Source organism: Cavia porcellus, unplaced genomic scaffold (genome assembly GCF_034190915.1).
Source record: "Cavia porcellus strain 051 isolate PalLab524CR breed Dunkin Hartley unplaced genomic scaffold, mCavPor4.1 scaffold_7, whole genome shotgun sequence".
Taxonomy (NCBI): domain Eukaryota; kingdom Metazoa; phylum Chordata; class Mammalia; order Rodentia; family Caviidae; genus Cavia; species Cavia porcellus.
In genome coordinates, this window is record NW_026947490.1 from 20,967,228 (window position 1) to 20,989,384 (window position 22,157).

Below are 22,157 nucleotides of genomic sequence, written 5' to 3' on the forward strand. Positions count from 1 at the left end.
CCTCAAGGCCAGGACAGTGTAGAGGCCAGTGAGGGGATGAGCCAGTCCTTCCCTTGGGGGACAGACTCCCCAGTAATCTTGTACTCAAAGTGAGATCTGTAATAATGAGATTCCATATACAGAAGAGGGATTTCAGAGGGAAAGCAAGACCCAGAGTGTAGGAGAGAGCTAGGCTTCCTAGACACAGAGTCCACCCCCCACATCACATGACCCTGAGGCAAGCCTTTGCCCTGGGAGGAGGCTCAGCTCAGAGGGAGGCAGCACAGCAGAGCTGACCCTCCTGAGCAGCCTGCTTGGGAGCCTGTGTTGAGCCAAAGCTCTTCTCCCTAGATGGAGGACAGAGCAGACAGCACAGACCATGGAGCCACGCACAACCACTTCCCACAGAGGATTTGTTCCCTGGCAGGAGCTCCTGCTTACAGGTGAGAGAGGACAGCCCCTGGGAGGCTATACCAGAGGGTGAACCCCTAAACACTGATTGGGTCCACTGAGGACAGGAGTCTGAGATGTTTGGAGCTGGAGGGGAGAGAACACAAAAGAGGATCAGAAGACTGAGGAACAGGAAACTCACAGTGCATGGGTACTAAAAAAAAAAGAGGAAAAGCCCTATTTTTCTCGGTTATAAGTTAATCGTCACTGGACACAACATTTCTTTTTCTTCTGGAGAGAGAGTCTCGCTATGCAGTTCAGCCTGTCTTTGAACTGTTCGTGTAACCCAGCTGAACTTCAGCTCACAACAATCCCTGCCTCAGCCTCCTAAGTGCTGGCATTAAGGACATGTGCAACCAGGCCACTATATTTTGAAAGCTGATGTCAACAACAATGTCAGGGTGACTCCAAAGAAAATCACATCTTGGGTATGAAACACTGTTCTCATCTATCCCCAGAAAATGGTAAACAAACCCCAGGGCACACATCGCTCATTCATCCACAGGTGTCTGAGGCTGTTCCACACCCTGGGCTCTAGCAGAATCAGACAGCTCCCTGTGCTCACCGAGCTCTTGTCCTAGAGGGAGGAAAACTGATCATCAAGGACATCTAGCAGGGGAAGTCAGGTGTTGACAAGAGCCACAGAGAGAAGAAAGCAGGAAAAGGTGAGAAATCTAAGAACCAGGTCTCTGGAGGGGTCAGGAAGGCATCTCTCCAGGCTGCCCTGAACATGAGCAGGACCTGAGGGCAGTGAGCAGTGAGCCATGCAGACCCCTGGGGGAGAGTGCTCCAAACAGAGGGAATGACAAATTCAGGGGCAGGGAAGGAGTGAAGTCCCACTGCTGACCTCAGCCTAGTAAGAGACACATGCGTGCCTGCAACAGTCACACTATGCAATGAAAACATCTCAGGACTCAGAGCTCCATCTGTCCATCCAATGTAGCTTCCAGTATTAATGAATCTCATGAATCTCCTCTCTCTCTTTCTCTTTCTCTCTCTCTCTCTCTCTCTCTCTCTCTCTCTCTCTCTCTCTCTCTCTCCTGTAGCCTCACTTTTGACCTTCTGGAGCCCACTCACCACTGCCCAACTAACTATTGAATTGGTGCCTTTTGATGCTGTTGAAGGGGGAGATGTTCTTCTACTCCTCCATAATTTGCCAGAGAACATTTTAGGCTATAAGTGGTACAAAGGGGAAAGGATTGACTCCAAAAGTGTGATTGTAATGTATGAGACAGCCAATAATGCCACTACATTAGGGCCTGCACACAGCAATCGAGACAGTATACCCCAATGGATCCCTTCTGATCCAGAGTCTCACCCACCGGGACTCAGGCTTCTACACCCTAGAAGCCATAAAGTCAACTTTGCTGAGTGAAGATGCATCTGGAGAGTTCTGTGAGTTATTCTCATTGACCTCTGCATGTGGTATAGGGTGGGATGAATTCCACTTCATACACACATAAATTTGTCAGTGCTGGATGGTGCCCTCATTCTGTCATATTACATTCCCATGTTGGCCTTTGAGCCCGTAGTTCAGGACACACACAGTGGAGATGATCTTCAATGGAGTGGAATCCTTTACCTGAATCTGCATTGCAGAGGGAAAGACAGTTGGATGGAGTAACTTGACTCAGGGAGAGCCTCTCAATTCATCCCCCAAGTTGCTTCCTATTTATGTGACCCTGAGGATCTCAGTAAAGGTTTGATGCGAAGGACACTTCAATCCCCTGATTCAGACCTCTGTCCCAAGATCCTCACTACAGTGATCCCGAGGAGCTTGGGCTCAGAGTTAGTGTGACCCACTGTTTAGGAATGATGGCAGGCAGTAATTCAGTGGCTGTCTGAATCTCATACTTCTCTTACAGCTGGTCTGTAGAGCAGAAAGTGCACAAACACAAGAATCACATATGGGTAAGCGCACCTGGGCCTTCCTTTGTCTAAGACTTGGCATAGATAGCACAGGTACACAGGTGCCGGAAGCTATTGACTAACTTGACTGACTCGTGAGAGTCCACAGGAAGCTCAGTGTTCCTAAGGGCAAGAACACAGGAGAATGAGACTCCTCGGATTTCCCTGTCCACTGTGAACTGCTCCAATTCATTCTACAAGTATTACATGCCTAAATTCACAACTACTGTATGCCAACGACAGATACATGTGAGTATTTCAGATTAATTTACCCACAACATGCCAAACCAGAAAGCATTTCCCATGTACTCTGTAACAGAGAGACAAAGGCACAAAGAAACACAGTAGCTGGATCAGGGTCCACGGCCCATGGTACCACCTCAGAAGCATTACCTATCCTCTTATAACACAGCCTTGTCCTCTCCAACCTGGTGATTTATTAGATGTCTGTAAACCAGTTTTTTAAGAGTAGGAAAAGGTACTGAGAGACATAAATCATCTGTTTAAGAGGGAGTGAAGATGGTCTTGAGTGGGTGGCCCACTTGCCCACTTCCCAAAAGTGTCTATTGAGCAAAGTTGAGGTGAGGAGTGTTCAAGGTGAGACAAAAGTATAGTCATCTAATAAGACACAAGTATAGTCACTTAGGTAATATTGATCTCCTGGGAAATCATAAGGTGAGTGTGAAGTGAACCAAAACTATGCTGAACCAATAACATTGTAACAAGTATAGTCTCTCAGGTAACATTATTGAAATGGGGATCAGGTAGCAGGTGCACATGGAATGAACAAGGATTTTCTGTGAAGGAATGGACAAAGAGGTTTTGGTTCCCACCCAAGGTGATTAATCCCTTTTAGAGTATCAGTCACTGCTCTTCATCACTCAGAGTAGTACATGGGATAGTCCTTCCTCCTTCTTGAAGCCTTGCCTTTAGTGAATGGACTTCAACCACAATTATCAACTGTGCTAGAACCGAACCCTACCTAACTGCCTGTAATATCTGACTGTCTTACCATCTACAATTCCCTCCCCTAAACAGCTATCCCTAACTGTGGTTAGGGGAGCAGAGGTGTATCTTCCGTCTAGCTACTTCAAGATGAGTGAAGACTGCTGTTGGGAGACCACAGTCAAGGGCTTTACCAGACAGATAACCTAATGTGCCTCAGATAGAAGTCACGTTGTTGTTTAGCAGTTATATACTCTCTTTACAAGGCTGATCTTGTGAATCTCAGAAAAGGGAATTAAGCACATTTTTCATTGGTTCCATCTGCATGATCACTTGGAGTTTTTCACTTTCCAGGAAAAAAGAAAAAAAAAAACTAAGAAATTAGATTTTACAAGTTTATAGCAAAAATTTTAAAGGTAAAAATCCAAAAAGGCAGAAAGAAAAAAATTGTTGAGCTTCAACAAAGAGCTACTGTCAGTCACAAATTGAGCAAATATGCAGGCACACATTAGACAATTAATCATAGAGTAGAATGTACTCAGATGTATTTGGCTAAATTGAGAAAAACTATACACCCAGAAGACATGAATATATTTAGTATACCATAAAATTAGCAATAATGAGTATCACAGCTATATGAATTCCTTTGTCCCTAAATTAAAATTTTTACCAAAAACATCTTTTAATGAAACAGTATTGTTTTTTCCATAGAAAACTTAACCTTTTACTGATGGCCAGCGTAAATGTATTACAATAATATTGTTAGCAATGTTTATTGTAGTGTGTTTCTCATGAGACTATTGAAATTATTGGAGTACCATTAGTGAGCAAAGGCTGGAAGAAAATATTTCCAGGCAGTTAGTTGCCCTTTATTCACCAAATAGACTCCTGTCCACTAGTTTTGTTCTGTTTTGTTTTTAAATCTAAGGGGTCCCCATTTAACTGTCAAAACAAGGTTTTTGATGACATAGGAGAATCATAACAAATCAACCATAATAATCAACACATTATTCTTGAACATTGAAAGAATCTCAAATTATGGGATACAGACAACAATATGTATTGTACTTCTAAAACCAGTCTTGACATCATTTGATTAGTTAGCAACCTAGGTGAAAGCATGTTCTAAATTCTCATGACATCTATAAGCCATTTGAGTTATGGACAAATGTTTTAAAAATTCAAAAAGAAAAAGTTTTGAGCACTAAGGAAACAGCTTTAACTATAGTAACTAGTGCCAAACTGAACAAAAAGACAGGCATACATAAAGCAATTTTTCATAGGTCAAAATGCACTCAGATGTATTTGGCCAAGTTCAATTATAATAACTCATACAATTTTTAAATTTGTAACTATAAATAGACTTATCAGAACTTTTTGGAGATCAACTAACAGAGATATCTTGTAATAAAAATCAGAGGAATAAAATTCTTCTACGACTGTGAAAGCAGACTGTTTTTAAGGTAGATCTTAGACTGTGAGTTTATCTGATTGGAATACCCTGCTACTTAGGCTTCTCACTGTTGTTTGTATTGCCATAGTTGTTGGAAAGTCACAGCTTATAGACAAAATTGCTTTTTTGATAACCATGTTCCTCTAAAGGAACAGACTATTAAAGGTAATTTTATAAATACCAGTCAGCATCATTGTTGAGAGGGAAGTAGAAAAAATTAATCTCCAATTTTACCTAAGGAGTAAAAGCCAGATTAAACTTGTATTAAAACTTGTACACTTATTCTTTGAGAACTTCTGGATTAAATCTAGACCAGGTTTTTAGTAGTACCCAGAGATTAGTGAAGGTCAGTCTCACGATGCAGGGAGGGGAAACACTTCTGGAAAGCTAGTTTCAAAACTGAGCAGTCATGGAGGACAGAAGTAACCTGGACTGTTGTAAATTGTGTTGTTTCTCAGGATCAGGGAAGGGGACAAGGGACAGAACAGTGCTGTGAGTGTATTCAAGGCACAAATGTACATTGTTCTCCTGATAGTTGCTTTTTGCTGTGAAAGACAGACAGGTGTTGCAAACTATCTCAGCCTTACTTTCTGGAGAGAAGGGCAGTGTAATGACAAGATGATTCTAAAGTTAACTCCCAAAGAGTTGGAGAAAACCTTAGGAAAGGCTTTCTAGCTTACTAGCAGACAGAGAAAAGTCTGAACCTGTAACTCATCTTTTAATGGAGGCTTTAAGAAAGGGTCCCAACAGCATCATCACTGGTCACTCTAGAGAGAGGCTCACAGAAGGTTACTGAAAGAGCTGTGTCTCACCTCACCGAGGAGCGCAGGTGGGAACAATAATAAGCGGAGATTTTCCTGCTCATTACGCAGTCTGTGTTTCAAGACTCAGCCTCCACTGAGTCTTTGGGTATCAACCAGAGTGACCATGGCCTTGACCCAGCAGTTGTGCTCTTGGTTTCCATTGCTTCAGTCAATCAGAGGTCTTTCTCCAGAAAGGAATCCAGCTGTCTGTCTGGTCAACGGTCCACTGGCCATTGACATCAATGGGGATTCACCAGAAGGTCACTGGGGAGTGTGTCCTCTGCTTTAGGAGTGTGGCAGCTGCTCTAAGAGCATTTAAATACCTGTCAGGATAGCCACTGTTCGTTAAATTTGTATAAGGGATGAATAAAAGCTTGAGCTAAATATCGATTAGATTTCATGAAAAGATCCATTTTACAGGATTTTTTTAACCAAAACCCTCGAGGGACAATCTAACTTTATGTTTCCTAGCCCTGCTCTCTAACCAGTCAAGCAAGAAATACCACTAAATTCAACAAATAGTCCAAATGCAACATATACAAACCAGGAGTTAAATGTTCCAATAGAGAAACAGACCATGGATAGCAGCTCCAAGGCATTACCTGTCTCTAAACACAGAACTGTCCTCCCCACCCTGGAGGATTTATTAGCCGTCTGTGAAACAGATGCTAATTTTTAATTCATGCTTTTTAATCATTTACCTCACCTACTCAAAGACAGTCTGATTGGACTAGTGAGATCAAATGTAGAATTAATCGATTTTTACTCTAGAATTTATTCACCTGCTTCAACATCATGTTTATGGCTCTTTTCTCAGGCAACTGATCCACAGCCTCTCTCACTAGACTTAAAGTCCTATCTTTCCTGATGTGTGGAGGGTCACTTTCATGGAGTATGAAAGAAAGAGCTTGGCTCTCTCACTCTCCACTAGACCATAAAACCAACATGCCCAATTTATAGCCAATAGTTTTGTGATGAATGAGGGAAAGAATAAGCAGTGAATGAATGAATGAATGAATGACCTCGTCGTTTCAGTGACTGGGACTTTCGCATAGCATGCTGGAAGATTCCGACCACAGTAGCTGCCTGTCCTTCTTAGTGGCTGAGACTCTTTTTTTCTTCCTCTGCTCACTTGCTCCTAAGGCCACCCCAGAGGTCATCTCACATTGACCCTGGGACTACTGAGCTGTGGGAAGCATCACTGGAGTGCTTTGTTTGGTTCTGAGGCAGCCATGAGTCTGTTGGTCTCTGGTGTCTGTGAAGTCACTGAAACTGCACTGCTTCCTGCCATGGGCATTCCCAGCTCTCTCAGCTCTTTCCTTGTCCCTCGTCTTCCTCCCCGTCATTCCAGCTTGTGTACTGCACAGCTTACTGAATTCTTTCCTCCCAGGCTGAAGGCCAATGATCCTACTTCCTCTCACTAATACCTGGAGTCAGGCTCATCCTCCTGGGGAATAGCAAAGACAACAGAAATCAGTTACAGCAGCTGGCCCTTTAAGGCTCTGCCACAAGGCAATGTACCCTGCTGTGGCTGCCACTCCACTGTGTGATTCCCTGGGGCTCTCTCCTTCCATACAGCCAATGGGTAGCATAGGCCACAAGATAGAGCCAAGCATGTCCTCTGTCTATGTTCACTCAGCCTAGGGGTCAGAGACAGAGGGACAGACCCACAAGGCTCAAAGCCCCAGGCGTGTTCCACTCATCTGACTCTTGATTCCACCCTGCTCCTCATACAGGGCTTGCATCCCTTCAGAGTTCCCCAATGCCTTCTCCAGAAGACACTGCCCTGACAAGCACTGTTTGAATGGTTTACTGCCTGGATCACTCACACTGATTCCTCCCCCCACCAAGATGCCGTCATCACAGGCAGGTCCTGTAGCATGGTGAGATGTACCAGTCATCATTGTTTAGTTAGACTGTGTCTGATTTAGAAGAATTTGATAAAATTCTAGCTGTAATTCCTGGGTCAAAAGAAAAAATAGAAGCAATTTCACGACTAGTTGGGTTCCTGCCTACTTGGCCTCATTCCCAGCAGCAACTGGGAACATAAATTTCTAAATGTATTAATATGATGCATAATTTCTTGGAAGTTGGTATCTTCCTTCCTTTTATAATAAAGATGCCTCAGACTTTCCCCCTGATAGGTTTTGTTCACCCAACAAGGCCTACACTGAGCTCCTACTCAGCGAGCGTCTGATTTCAAACTGGCTTCAGGAACTCTCTTTGATTCAGATGTGACCCTGAAAGTCTTCAGAGATTGGTCTAAGATCTTATGAGTCTCCTAGAGATATATTTCTCTCAGGAATTAGACATAGATTCTGTGTAGTAATGATAATTTTCTCATAGAGAAGAAATTTAACATCTAAAATGTGGTCCTGAACATGTGAAATCCACATGGTTTGTGAGGAACAGATACTCAAAAGATCTACATGGTCCCTGTCTTTTACCTGTGGTGGGACATTAAGCACCAAGGACAACAAAATGACTCAGCTCTTTAAAGTTTGTCTTTCTCCCTTTCACTGTCCTAGATAATGCATTAGACTCATGCTCAAGTCAGTCACCTTCAAACATCTGAGTAGACTCTCCTCACATTATGGCCCATGAGCTGAATGCCAGGCTTGGTGTTGCTCCACTTGTGTGTGATTTCTGCACACAAACATCCTCCATCCAGGCTGTGGGGTCTTCTGTAGGTTTGCCCAATGGCAGATCCCATCATGATCCAACTGGAGCATAGTCTTGCAAAACAAAGCCTCAGAGGAAACACCCTAGGCTGAGCAATGGAGGTCTCTGCAGCTAGAGGGTCTCAGCACACACATGACCCAAGGTAAACCAGGTGGCTGATGGTGGGGCCAGGAGAGGCACAAGAGGTCTATTCATGACCAAATACTGTAGCTTGGTTGCCACATGAAAAGTCCTGTGTTCTTCTCAGATGAAATGTAGGTGGCTTCGTGTCCTCTGAGTGCTCAGTTCCTCATGCACCTGCCTGTGAGACGCTCTCCTAGGTAGTCCTTTTGATATACGGGAATGAAACTCTCAATGTATTTTATGTCTGGTACAAGTTTTTGTTCTCTAAAATTGAAGAATGAATTTTAGGAACAATGGAGGTTAGGAGCAGAATATATTTATTGAGAGAAAGAAAGCTTCTGTCTGACAGGGAGACAGAAGGAGTCCTGAGTGGGTTGCCAAAGACTCTGTCTTTTCTAGGGACTTTTACTGAGTAAAACCACAAGGTGAAATGGGTCCAAGGTGGGGGAAACCTGGGAACTTGCAAGGTGAGCATAAGGTGGGACAGAACTATGGTAGACCAGTAAGTTTAATTGCCCAGGTAAAGTTGATTAAATCAGGGACAAATAGGAAAGCAAGCCATGTAGCAAGAGGCCTGCTTAAAGAGCAGTGACTCCTCCCTTAGGGAGTTGGAATGGTGACTCCTGGCTTTCAGGGTAACAGAGTCCTATTTAGAATATCAATCCTTAGGATGTGGGTATAGTTATTTGATCTTTTATCTGTTTTTATTTTAAAGAAGATAAAACCAAGGAAAATAGAACAGAATAAATCCAATCAAAATAAACCAGTATAATTGATACAGGACTTCAAAACCTTAAAAATCATCAATAGTTATCATAATGCCTTTTGCTGTCTTCAAAATAGCTGCAGATACCTTTGGGCACAGAAAAAAATTGAGCAGAACAAAATATATTAGAAACAATAAAAACAAAACAATGAATTCAATAAAGGACTCCAAAACAAGCCAATAGTAAATCCAAAATGGCTACCATAATATGTCTTGCTAGCTTTTAAATAACTGCTCAGCCATCAGATTTCACATAATCAAACAAAATAGAAGATAATAAAATCCAACCCAACTAAACAATGAATGTGATATGGTTTCCAGGCAAAGATCACTCTCTGCACAGTCCGTGAATGATGCTGACTCACAGAGAGATGTTTGGGTCTGGCTGTCCCCACTCTGGCAGTGGCCCAGGCATGGCACTGACTTCCAGGTGAGGATCACCTCCTGGTGAGGCCTGGTTCTCTCCCACTGCAGTCCACGAATGGTACTGGCTCAAAGAGAGGCTTAGGTGTGGCTCTGATCCTTTGTCTTAAGGCCTGGCCCATAGAAGGAGGTGTCTGTCTCCCCCACAGTTGCACGGTATCTGAGCTTCTGCACTGACTCCTGTGAGGACCTAGCCTTGTCTGATTGCCCATAATATTTCCTGTAACTCAGTTGCCTGTAACACTTTGAGGACTCAAGTTTGCTGAGAGAGCTGAACTCTGGTGGCAAATGCCTTTGCCCAGATCAAAGGCACCACACGAGGCAATCTTCTCTTTGTTTTCTGCACAGCGATCTTACCCAAACCCTACATCACAGTCAACAACTCCAGCCCTCTGGAGGGTGAGGAAGCCGTAGCACTGACATGTGAATCCGAGACTCAGAACACAACCTACTTGTGGTGGATAAATGGTCAGAGCCTTCAAGATGGTGATAGGCTGAAACCATCTGATGGCAATAGTCTTATTTTATTGAATGTCACAAGGAATGATACAGGACCCTATGAGTGTGAAACTTGGAGTCCAGCAACTTTCAACCGAAGTGACCCAGTCACATTGAATATTTCTTGTGAGTAACTTGTATTCTACTATGGTCCCAGCTAACCACACAGGAAGCAAAACCAGAGGCAGAGGCCAGCTCAGTCATTCTGTACGTCAAGTCCACAAAACAGACCTCACTCTTGGACTCTTGGGCTGGCCATGCTGTCCTGACCCTGCCATCTAGGCTGGCCTGACCTTTAGCCAACAGTAGGAAGAGATGGGCTTTTCCTGCCTGCAAAGTTCAACTAACCACCTGTTATCTAAAAACAAGGATAACTCAGGCTCAGCCAACACAGAGGGATATGACCTGGACTTTTTTCTGTATATATAGTACTGGGGATGGAATCAGGGCCTGATGCAGCCTAGGCAGGTGCTGAGCCACTGAGCTGCACCCCCTTGTCTGGTTGGGATGTTTTCATACCAAGGTTGTGACATGGCTCAAAAGGAAACTCAGCTTTCTACAAGCCAGGTGCTTCCTCTTTCCTCTGATGACATCCCATGTGGTTTTATTCTGTTCACTCCAGATGGCCTGGATGTCCCTATCATATTGCCCTGAGTTACATTTCCGTCCAAGGACAAACCTCAGTCTCTCCTGCCACACAGACTCTAACCCACCTGCCCAGTATTCCTGGCTTTTCAGTAAGAGCCTCCTGCAATCCACAGAGGAGCTCTCTATCCCTAACCTCTTTGCAAATGCTAGTGGATCTTAAACCTGCCTCATCTCTAACCCTGCCACTGGCCTCAGTAAGAGCACAGTCAAGGATGTTACTGTCACTGGTAAGTGCATCCTGGAGAGACAGCACCAAGCTCTGGAATAGTGATTTGGTTTTTTGGAAATAAGGGGAACAAAGTCACTTCCCAACCTGTATCTTCAGACACAAGCAAATCTCCGTCCTCTCTAGGCATTTCAACCCCATCTCTGAGACTGTCCTCCCCTTGCTTCCCTGATTTCTCTTGGCCGAGGTGGAGTTCAGCATGGAATAAGGAGAAACCAAAACTGTTCTCCTCATCCCAGAAAGCCTCTGGAGTGGGCAGAGATTCACAGAAAGTAGGAAAGTAGGGGGACATTTGAGGTTAGCTTCTTTTGGTCAGTAAGTGAATCATTCTGCCATCTCTGTTTTCTTTTACTTCCTCCTTGAGCTACAAGTGGCCTACAGGGCTTTGAAACACCTTGCACTCTGTTATGGTTGATACATTTTGTCAATGTCAGAAGTTTAGAATTTTAACTAAGAGACTCAACAGGGAGCCAGGATCCTTGCTCTGTAAGTATCCTTATCCTGAGCAAGCGGCTGCCACAAAGATTTTGTGAGCACTACATCTGCCCTAATGTGTGTGAATACAGTATAAGAGAGGAAAACACGCTTGCGTCCCCAAACCCTTTTTGCTGTGGTTGCATTTGCTGATTGCTGCTTTGAAATGTTGCCCCAATACCATGCCACCTGGTCTTTGGAGCCAACTGATCATGGACTGAAACCTCCACAAAAACTCAGCTAAATAAACAGTTCTTTGTTTCATTTGGGTGTAGGGTATCTTGTCCCCTACAAGAGGAAAGTAACCAAGATACACACTTGTTCTTCAAATAAGAGGAACAAATCCCTCCTGGAAATGGCACAGCAGCTCAGAGCTCTGCTCCAGCTCTTTTCCAATCTCACCCAGGGACTGGCTTTACCCTTACTTTCTCTGGGGTGGGACAGGACAGTGGAAAAGGTGTCTGGGTAGCCTGTCCTCAACCTGTTAAATCATGTCCCCAGTAAGTAGTTGAGCCTCCTTGGCTTGCAAGGAAATAAAAAAGTACACCTTGGGGCAAACACCACTAAGATGGGTCCTAGCTCTGAAGTCCCAGCTGTCTGAGGCCAAGGACACAACTACAGGTGGTACACCATGGAGAGCAGTGAGTGCCATATACTTGGAGACATGGGAGCATCACTGTGCAGTCCTGCATGGAGGGAAAGTCAGGGCCAGTGCTGTATTTGCACAGAATACCAGCCTTTCGTGAACACCGTGACCATTTATCTCTGCTGATCTCCTTCACTGTGGTATTTGATCCACAGATCAGGAAATAAAATTCCTTTTCAAACTGAGATGTTCTTCGGGCTACAGGTGGCCTTTTACTGTCACAGAAAGCACTGGCCAAACGTTGTGCAAAAGTCAGTGGGAGACTGCGGTGGCTTTCCCTCATAATAGCTCACCCTGCCTTCCCCAGGCTGGTCTTTATTTTATTTTCTCGTTTTTCCCTCAGCCCAATATTTCTAGGCAGAGTTAGTCTCCTCCCACCTGTCATGTTTACTTTCTCAAATTAAAAAATAAAATAAAAAAGAAAAGGTCAATGGGAAAAAAATATTTGCCCTTGCAATGAGATTTCTGGACAGGTGGGCAGAGCACAGGTTCCTAACATGGATCCTTCACAGAGGCCCAGGAAACTCAAAGGGTCTCTCTGCATGTCCTGAGTTCAGAGGGAGGGAGAGCCTACTCCTTACTGTCACCTGAGTCAAGGCATGCAACCTCTGTGGAGGGTCAGGGCTGTCCTCTGAGCCACCTCACAGAGCTCACTGTGGCCCAGAGACATGGTAGAATATCTGAGGAAAGGGCACAGCTATGCCCCAGGCATAGCCTCAGTTGGTTCCTTCTTCTGTCTGCAAAGCCAGTGTTGCCACCCTCCATCTACATCAGCAACACCACTGTCACAGAAGATGATCCTATGACCCTGACCTGCCTCTCAAGTGACACTGGCATCTCCAACTGATGGATCTTCAATAACCAGGATCTGCAGCTCTCAGAGAGGATGAAGCTGTCCAAGAAAGACAGCATCCTCACCATCAACCCTGTCAAGAGCCAGGAGGCTGGGGAGTATCAGTGTGAGGTGTCCAACCCCGTAAGTTCCAACAGGAGCGACCCCCTCAGGCTGACCTGTGAGTTCCCTCATCTGTCAAATTAGAACATAAAGCCTGGATCTTAACTTTGTTGCTTAGATATATATTAGATTCAGGAGATGAAAGCTCTCAGCACAGGGTCCTGGACAGAATCAAGGTTCGATATGTGCTATGAACTAGTGTTATTTTGATGAACTTTCTTATTACCTGTGCAATCAAGGAGAATGGGGTTAGCATTTCCATGTATCATTTTGCTGCTGTGATCTTAATTAGCTCATTTAAATACTGAAATGTCAGATTCTAAGTCTGCACAATGGGGTGACAGCCATCCCATCTTGGGAATGGGGACATCATAAGAGATATAAGTAAAGAATATCCAACCACTCCTGACCCTGTAGAAGGCCCTGAAGTCTGTTACTTGCTGTCATTATTATTAATCAGCCCTGCACACACTGGGTAGGGCCAGGCCTGTAAGACTGTCATGTGATGGGGAAAAGAAACAGAGGAGGAGACATTAAAGAACATGAGAAGGATCAAGTGCAGACTCTGGGTGGAAGCGTATAAGGCTTAGAGAACTTCAGGGTTTCAAAACAGAAAATAAGGCAACAGCCACAGAATCTTGAGAACTTGATGATAACACAATAAACCATAGAGGGACCTCAGTGTGATATTTGACAGCCTTCAATGGCCCCACCCCACACAGCACCTCCTTCCTGGGTAGCACACTTGTCCTTCACTCCCTTTCTTTTTTCCTTTCAGCAGAAGGAAAGAACCCAGGGCCACTGCTGGTATAGCACGTGGGGTTCTGGCCATGGTGGCTCTTGCTATTGCCCTGGGGTGTTTCCTGCTCCTCATAAGGATTAGAAGGTACCAAGACTGCTTGACACCTCATCACATCCCCAAGCTGACTTAGGACACAAGAAAGTTCTGACTCTCAGGTACCAAATATCGCACAAACGGTTCCCTCTCTATTCACCTGGCTCCTTCCTCCCCAGCTCTGACCCCAGGCTGCTTGCTCAACAATTTCTCCATCTCCAGCTTGGGTAAAGCCGGGCTTCTAGCTCTTCCTCTTGGTTGGTGCTTTCCACACAGCCCACCACATGCTTAGGAGGAGGTCAGTGCTCTGAACTCAGCACCACTTCTGGTTTATTTCAGTCATCCCTACCAGGGAGGGAGTCACAGCTCAGTGTCTGAGCTGGTCATGGCCAAGGTCACACAGGGCAAGTAAAGGGACTTGGATAGCCATTGCCCAGCTTAGGAGATGGGAGTGCTGGGCCTTAGAGAGTCAGCATGTCCTGGAGTGTCCTGACAGACTCTTGCCAGGTGAACAGAGAGAGGAAAAGGCCACTGTCCTATTACAACACCTCCTGGCCTGACTCCAGGATGTGCTCTCAGCAAGGATATTACAGATGAGGAGAACCAAGATGGCTGTGGTTGCTCTGGATGCTGGCCAGCCAGTACATCCTGCTTTCTTCCCAGAGCCTGGGTCCTTCAATTTAGGAGAGATTTGGTTCCTATTTTGCACACTGCATTGCTTTCCTAGGTCCATGGGTGGAATTTTTCCTTGGCCTGTCTCTGCTTGAGGGGCCTTCACTCTGGCCCAAGGCAGAACACAGAGGTCAAAGGCCTTTGCTCAGCCTGCCCTCTCCTGAGTTTCCTTCATACCATGGAACGAATGGAGAAAGGAATCTCCACCCTCAATTTAGAAAATAGGGCCACTCCCCTATCTGTGTGTGATCTAAAAGTCATGTCGTCTCCCTGCATCCTCATGTGTAAGCCTGATGTTTCCTAGGCCCAGCGTAAAGCATGACCTCTGAGAGCACCAGAAACCTGTGGCCATCCCCCCAGTGAGTGTCCTGTCAGTGTGGGTGTAGCTGGAAGCCCCAAGCTTGTCCCACAGTGACCACTTCTGTAGTCACCTCCTCAGCGGTCAGACCGTCTCCTGGGGATTCTAGGAGGCCTCTTATTACATACTCAGCACAGCAAATCCCAGCTACAAGTTTAGCCACACAGTGGTTTCTTGAGTTGTTAATTCTTCACTCTTATATTGTTCCAAAAGATCTTGAGGACTTTGTCTTGGAACTCACTCTGATGCCCTGAAAACTGAAGATCCCAAGCCTTCCGTGGGAGGACCCAGAGCACCCTCCTAATAAACCCTGTCTGTGTTTCAGGCCCCGATTTTTGCAACACTTTCACCTCTCAGGTAAGCCTGTCCCCTCACCCATCACACAGAGGTCCAAGCCATGCAAACTCAGGGCAAGGGCTGTGTCAACTCGAGCACAGCACAGAGCAGCCTCCCTCAGTGACCAGGTTAGCCCAGCCCTGGTGCGAAATTCTCATCTTCAATGAAAGGATCATCCTCAGCCTCTCCTGTGCCTACCCTGGGGCCCTTCATAGCCAGAGGGGGCCCTCGAGTGTGGAACACGTATTGTGAGGGCTGGGAGCATCAGTGAGTGGTCCTGGGTTGTAAGGCTGTGTACGTCCAGAACAGGGAATAGGTGTCACTCCAAATGTGAAGCTGGTCATCAGGAGGCTGCGATGCTCACTCCTGAGTGTAAATGCGTAGAGCAGATAAAGGAGGAAAGCTCTGGCCTGTCATAGACCTGAACATTCCAGGCTGAGTCCAGAATCAGCTCACCTCATCCACAGTGTCTATAACCTTCCCTCCCTGTTTCCTCTCTCTCTCTCCTCTAACAGGCACCCCCACCCCAATTCCAGGGCAGCTGTTCCCATCTATCAGGTGAGTGTGGCTAATGAACGTTTGGGTTCCACAAGACCAATGGTGCCCCAGGAACTGTCCATCACTGAAATCTAGCTGAGTTTTTCAATCAGTTTTGGGGAAAAGAAAAACCAGTGACAATAGGATCAAAGGTTGATGAACAGAGGCAAAGAGGGACCTGGGAACCAAAACCTCCTGAGCACAGCCATTCATGGACACAGAGCAGCCCAAGAGGAGTCAGGACCCAGAGGCTCTGCTGTGTTCAGAAAAATACGTGAGGCTCAGGGGCCTTTGGTTTCTTTTCACAGGAATTACTAATCTCTGACATGAATGTTTACTGCCAGATCAACCACAAAGCAGATACAACTTCATAATTTCCCAGATAAGCCGCCTCTCTTGCCTGAGGGATGATCACCCTAGGAAACCAGTCCATGACTCTTCAGACTTCCAGGGTGGCTAAGCCTGGCCACTCATGGCCCTCTTTGCTGGTTCCATGCTCCCATTTCCTGCTGCTCTTCCAGTGCTCCTATCTGTCTCACTTATAATGAAAGTGCTTTGTGATATGTTGGGACCTACAAGGGTAAAACCAAGGATCTTTTGAGCTGATGTTTAATGAAACCAGCAAAGTGATCTTTACCATGGCACACATACACAGATTCTATGGAGGAGGACAGGGATGACATTGAAGCCATTTTGTCTACTTTTTTCACCAAAATATAAATGCCAGCACCCGAACTCAGTTGACCAGATGGTGGTGTCAGTTCCTGCAGTGGCACCCATGGCACCCTCCAGCTCCCAAGAGGAAGGAGATACCGTGGGAGGGCACCATGCCCAGCACCTGCCCTCCTTCTCCCTGGTGATCATGCTGAGCTGTTGGGAATAAAAGAACTGAAAGCTCACAACTCATCAGCCCTTCAATAGTTCTTGATTCTCAACATGGTTGTCAACACATCACAAGCCTTGGTTCCTAGGTCCTCTAGCAGGGACTCAGATGAGAACAGACTGGAAGAAAAGTGTCCACTTTTATTGTATGAAGAAAGGTGCAGGGACCCTGGAATCTGAGATGCAATAAGGGCCTGGGCTGATCTGTCAGCCCCTCCAGCCAAGGAGGTATGTATATCACAATAGTACCATTAATTTTAGTAACCTGTTTACTGAAATGATAGCAGAAAACTCTCCAAAGAAAGAAAAGAATTTAGCATACAGATAAATGAGGCATGTAGAACCCCAAATAGCCACAATCACAACAGGACCTCTTCATGGAATATTAGAATCAAACTTTCAGAAGCCTAATGAAAGAATACAATCTTAAAAGTAGTTGGAGAAAAGCAACAAATCACTTATAAAGCAAACATTAAAATTACAAGATTTCTCTTCACAAACCTTAAAGGCTTAGAGAGCTTGGAATGAAGTGTCTCACATATTAAAAGAAAACTATGTTTATCACAAGTTAATGTATCCTGCAAAGCTGTGTTTCAAAATTGACCGAGAAATAAGATATTTCCATAAATTCATGACCTCAAATTTATAACTTGCAAAAATTCTCAAGGATATTGTAGAAAGAGAGTGAAGTTCACAATACCAAAAGATCTAAAACAATAAGTACATCAAGTAAAAAGAGCAGTAAGTTAGAAGAAAAATATACAAAATCAGAAGGAGGAAAATAAAGCAATGAAAGGAAGAAGTAATAACTCTCAGTGGAAACTGAGTTACTCATTACTGATGGTGACAATCAAAAGCCACAGAGGTTAACAGTTGCAGAGTGGTGAGCAACAGGGAAAGATCCTGTCTGAAATTTGGTGTCCATGCACTGGAATATAGTAATGTAAAGAAGAGAAGGAGGGAATTGGGTCCCCAGCCCCAGGAAAGATCTGAGGAGAGAATTGGCGTACACAGAGAATGAAGAGAAAATCTTTAATGAACAAGAAGGTGGCAGGCAGCACCTTCCTGAACCCAGATTCGATGTGGAAGAGGGTCAGCTTGAGTCTGCAGATGTATTGTGACTGCTGGTGACCCCAGAGACCTCCATAGAGAAATGCACCCGTGGAATGGAGAGGTGGGTGCAGTGGACTATAGTTGCCTTGAGTTGTTTGGGTTCAGATCTCCCAGAAGAAATGGTAATTGGCCACTTAGAAGAGGGGTCAACCTGAACTTGGAACTCAGAGCAACTGAAGGCTCCATGTGGTGGTTTTGAGCTGAGTTCAAGGTGACAGGTAGTGCATGGACTGCTGCAGGATGAACAAGCATGAATGGCCAGAAATCAGTCTGAACTTCAGTGGAAATAAAGCTGCAGGCTTACCAGGATTACCTCCTACCCTGCTATAAAGCTACTGCTGGTCTTCTGGGATTAATCAAAATGAATCTGGACTCTGTCTGCCCTCACCAGTGACACCAGAGTCACACCTTAAAGTGATTTTTTTTCTTCCTCTCTTTTATTTTGCATTTTTTCTTCTTTTTATATGAGTGTGAACATGGTCTTGTTTTGTTACTGTTCTTGTTCTGTTCTGTTCTTGTTTTCATTTCTCCCTTCTCATTCCCTCCTGTCTTCTCTACCGAAAATCTGCACTATCCTCTGTTGTCCTCATCTTGATCTACTCTCTTCTTTTTCTATCGCTCAATCTCCCCCAACCATTTTAAAATTTTCTCTCCTGGGGTAAAATTTCCATATTGGGGGCTTATTTTCTACATACAATTTTCTGGTTCATTTTATGTTTTGTTAAATAATCATAGATCTAGTTCATATGATTAAAGATAGCAACTTAACAGTTACTGCAGTTTATCATTTTCTAGGCTATGTTTGTTGCTATTGCTATTGCTGATTGTACCTCTTTAGCTAAAGTGGTATAATTGTTTTATCCCGTTGTTCTCCCTGGTATACCCATACAGAGATTGCCTGGGATTTATAAAAATACTATTGACTAATTCAAAAGAACCAAAGAGTAAGCAAGTAGGCATCAAGTTCTCAATCCCAATTATATGAAGAGGTATTATCTTACAACAGAGTCAAAAACAAACCGTCAGCTACACCTGGAAGACATCACTGAGAAGTTCTAATTTCCTATGAGTTCTAAATGCTAGCTAGCAGTAACCCTACTCAACATAGGCAATTTTTTAAAAATTTTATTTTAAAGAGAATAAAACTAAGCATAATAAAACAGAATAAAGCCAATCAAAACAAACCAATGTAAGTGTCACAGGACTCCAAACAACAGGAAATCAACAATGGTTACCATAATGCAACTTGTTGTCTTCAAAATAGTTGCAGATACCATCAGACATAGTAAAACTCAAACAAAACAGAAAACAAAGAACCAATAAAAACAAAACAATGGATGCAATAAAGGACTTCAAAACAAAATAATAGCAAACCCAAAATGGCTGCCATAATACATTTCATTATCTTTGAAATAGCTGCCCATGCCATCAAATATAACAAAACAAAACAGAATAAAACCCAGCCCAACAAAACAATGAAAATGATACAGGACTTCAAAACAAGATGATAGGGAATTAACAATGGCTACCACCTTCAGAAGGAGATCCTCCAGAGATGCTACATTGCATATCATTGTTATCTGAATAGATGATCAGACTACCAGCTTTAGGCCTGCAACGTCAGTGAAACACTAAACACTACAAGCATGAAATTGTATTTTATCTCAATAGCTATCATCTCAGCCTGCGTTTCTCTGGGTCAGCCCGTTGATTATGAGGTGGGGGTGGGTGGCTCTTCTTGTTTCCAAGCCTGCATGCAATTCAAAAGGAGAGCTTGCTTCTTGATAGCTTCTTGTTCTCTTTTTCCCACAATCCATGAATGGCACTGACTCACAGGAAAAGGCAAGCATCTGGCTTTCTCCATGTGGTCTGCCCATGACTCTGATTCAGAGAGAGGTCTTGCTTCTTGGTGACTTCTTGTTCTCTTTCCTTGCCTCATCACATGAAATTTGCAAACATCAATCCAGGAATTAAACAAAAAAAAAAAAAAAGAAAATGAGGAGGCCTTTAATATAGATACAGTACCAGACATGCAACTCAGGAAAGGCATATCCATGCAGTCAAGGTGAAACAATCTGAAAGCCACTCACTTAGACTGTCTGTAGCAGTAACAGCAGAAGTAGCAATGCAATGAAAAGAGACTCTAGAAACAATCAAGTCAGAAATAATTTCTCAGATAGTCACAGAGATAGTGAGCATAATGAAAGATATGCTTAATGACACTAGAGCAGATGGAGATTAAAAAACATAGAGGTGCTTAGGAAAATAATGAAAATGGTTAATGACTAACACAGGAAAGAAATGGAAATCATGAAACATACTCAGATACCTAAGGGATTAAAAATTCCATTCAAAGTATCCACAATGTGAGGACAGAATCTTAGATATGAAATACAGGAGTGCAGCTGGTGATCATGGAAAAAAAGATTTCTTAAAAATAGCAATCAATCCAGTAAGCTGCTGATGATTCAAAGAAAAATGTCATAAGAATGATTGGAGCCAATACTGCCAGAATCAAAAAGGTTTTATTAACAACTACTTCACAAATCTGTATACCAATAAATTGGAGAGTTCAGAAGAAATGGAGCAATTCCTAGATGCATAAGAATTGCAAAACTAAACCAAGAACATTTAAGCAGTAATAAAAAATAGAAATAATAATAGAAACTGAAGCAGTAATAAAAAACAATGTACCAACTAAGAAAAACCCAGGTCAGGATGGATTCACTGCTGAATGCTACAAAAATCTTCAAGGAAGAACTAACACCAATACCCTTCAAGATCATTAATGAAGCTGAAAGAGAAGGAGTACTCCCAAAATCCTTCCTGGGACCTGCCATTACCCTGGTTCCAAAACCAAACAAAGATCCAGTCAAAACAAGAACCTCAGACCAACTCTTAAGTGAATATAGATGCAAAAGTTCTCAACAAGATACTGGCAAACAGAGTATGAAGAATCATAAAAAAGATCACACATCATGACCAGGTAGGCTTTATACCATGGTTGGAAGGATAACTCCACATATGCAAATCAAGAAATGTGATACATCAAATAAACAGCAACAAGGAAGAAAATCACATGATGTTCTCAATAGTAGTTGAGTAGGCCTTTGACAAAACCCAACATTCTTACATGACACAATCATAAGTATAAGAGGACCTTGTCTCAATCTGATGAAAGCCATTTATGACAAATCTACTGCCAACACCATCTTCAATGAGGAAAAACTGAGAATTTTCCCTGTGAATTCAGGAACAAGGCAAGGCAGCTACTAACACCGCTTCTGTTCAACACAGTACTCAAAGCATTGTTAGCAAGAGCAGTTCAACAGGTGAACGAGTAAAATAAATGTGGTATCTATAGGTACTGGAATATCACCCAGCTAAAAAGAAGGATAAATTAAATTCAAGACACTTCTAGGAAAATGGATGCAACTGGAAAATAAAATGTTGAGTGACATAAATCGTGTGGTTTTCCTAAAGGTACTTAAAATAGTTAAATGCTATATGTAATCTCTCATTTGAGTAAGGCAAAGTACAAACCAAGAGCAAGAGAAAGGATGGATAGAAGGAACCAAGGGCTAGATCTCCTGCAAATGGGAAGGCGTCCAGGATACTGAGGGGAGGGGCAGGCAGGAGGGAAGAGGGCGTAAGAAGAATTAAGATATACCGTGTACAGGTACCAGGTACCTCAGGAAACGTACACACCATATGTCATAAACATGAGCTAAGGACAATATTACCAATGAGACTAAAATGAGGAAAGGGGAATTAGACATGGAGGAAGAGGGGTGGGTGTAAAAGAACAAAGACAAAAAATGAAAGAAGCAAATTGTGTTGTATCAACTGCTGCTCCCCATGATGAATGCAAACTCCATGCACTACAAATGTTTACCAGTAAAATCAAATTTAGAATAAATAAGAGCAATTAGATGAGATGAAATAAATGAGGATTTATATAGGAAAGGAAGAAGTCAAATTATCATCAGTTGACATGATCCTCCATACAGAAGACCAAAAAACAATCCACCAAAAGAATTGATAACTACATTCATCACTTTAACACAATAAAAAAAATCAACACACACACAAATCAAGGGTGTTCTTGTAGGTAATAATGAACGCACTCCTAAAGAAATTAGTAAAAACACCATCCACAATAGCAATAAAAAAATTAAATACTTAGGAATTTACCTTACTAAGGAATTGAAAGACTCCTGCTAGGAAAACTACAGTGCTCTAAAAAAGGAAAACAGGAGGACTGTGGATGTCTCAGCGGGCAGTGGAGCATCGCGGGTTCCGGAGGCCCTGCAGCCTCTGGTGAGTGCTCAGCGCACTCAGCCCAAATCCCAGACTGTTCCGGACCCTCCAGGCTTCCGGGTGCAGTGAAGTGGAGAAGTGGGTTTGAGGCCTCTACATCCGCCTTCCCATCCCGGCTGCACTTG

At 43.6% G+C, this 22,157-nt stretch overlaps 1 pseudogene; it reads left to right on the top strand.

Moving 5' to 3' along the window:
* Positions 1 to 353: 353 nt before the first annotated feature.
* On the top strand, positions 354 to 12,987 carry LOC100730529 (carcinoembryonic antigen-related cell adhesion molecule 6-like; annotated as a pseudogene).
* The last annotated feature ends 9,170 nt before the right edge of the window (positions 12,988 to 22,157 follow it).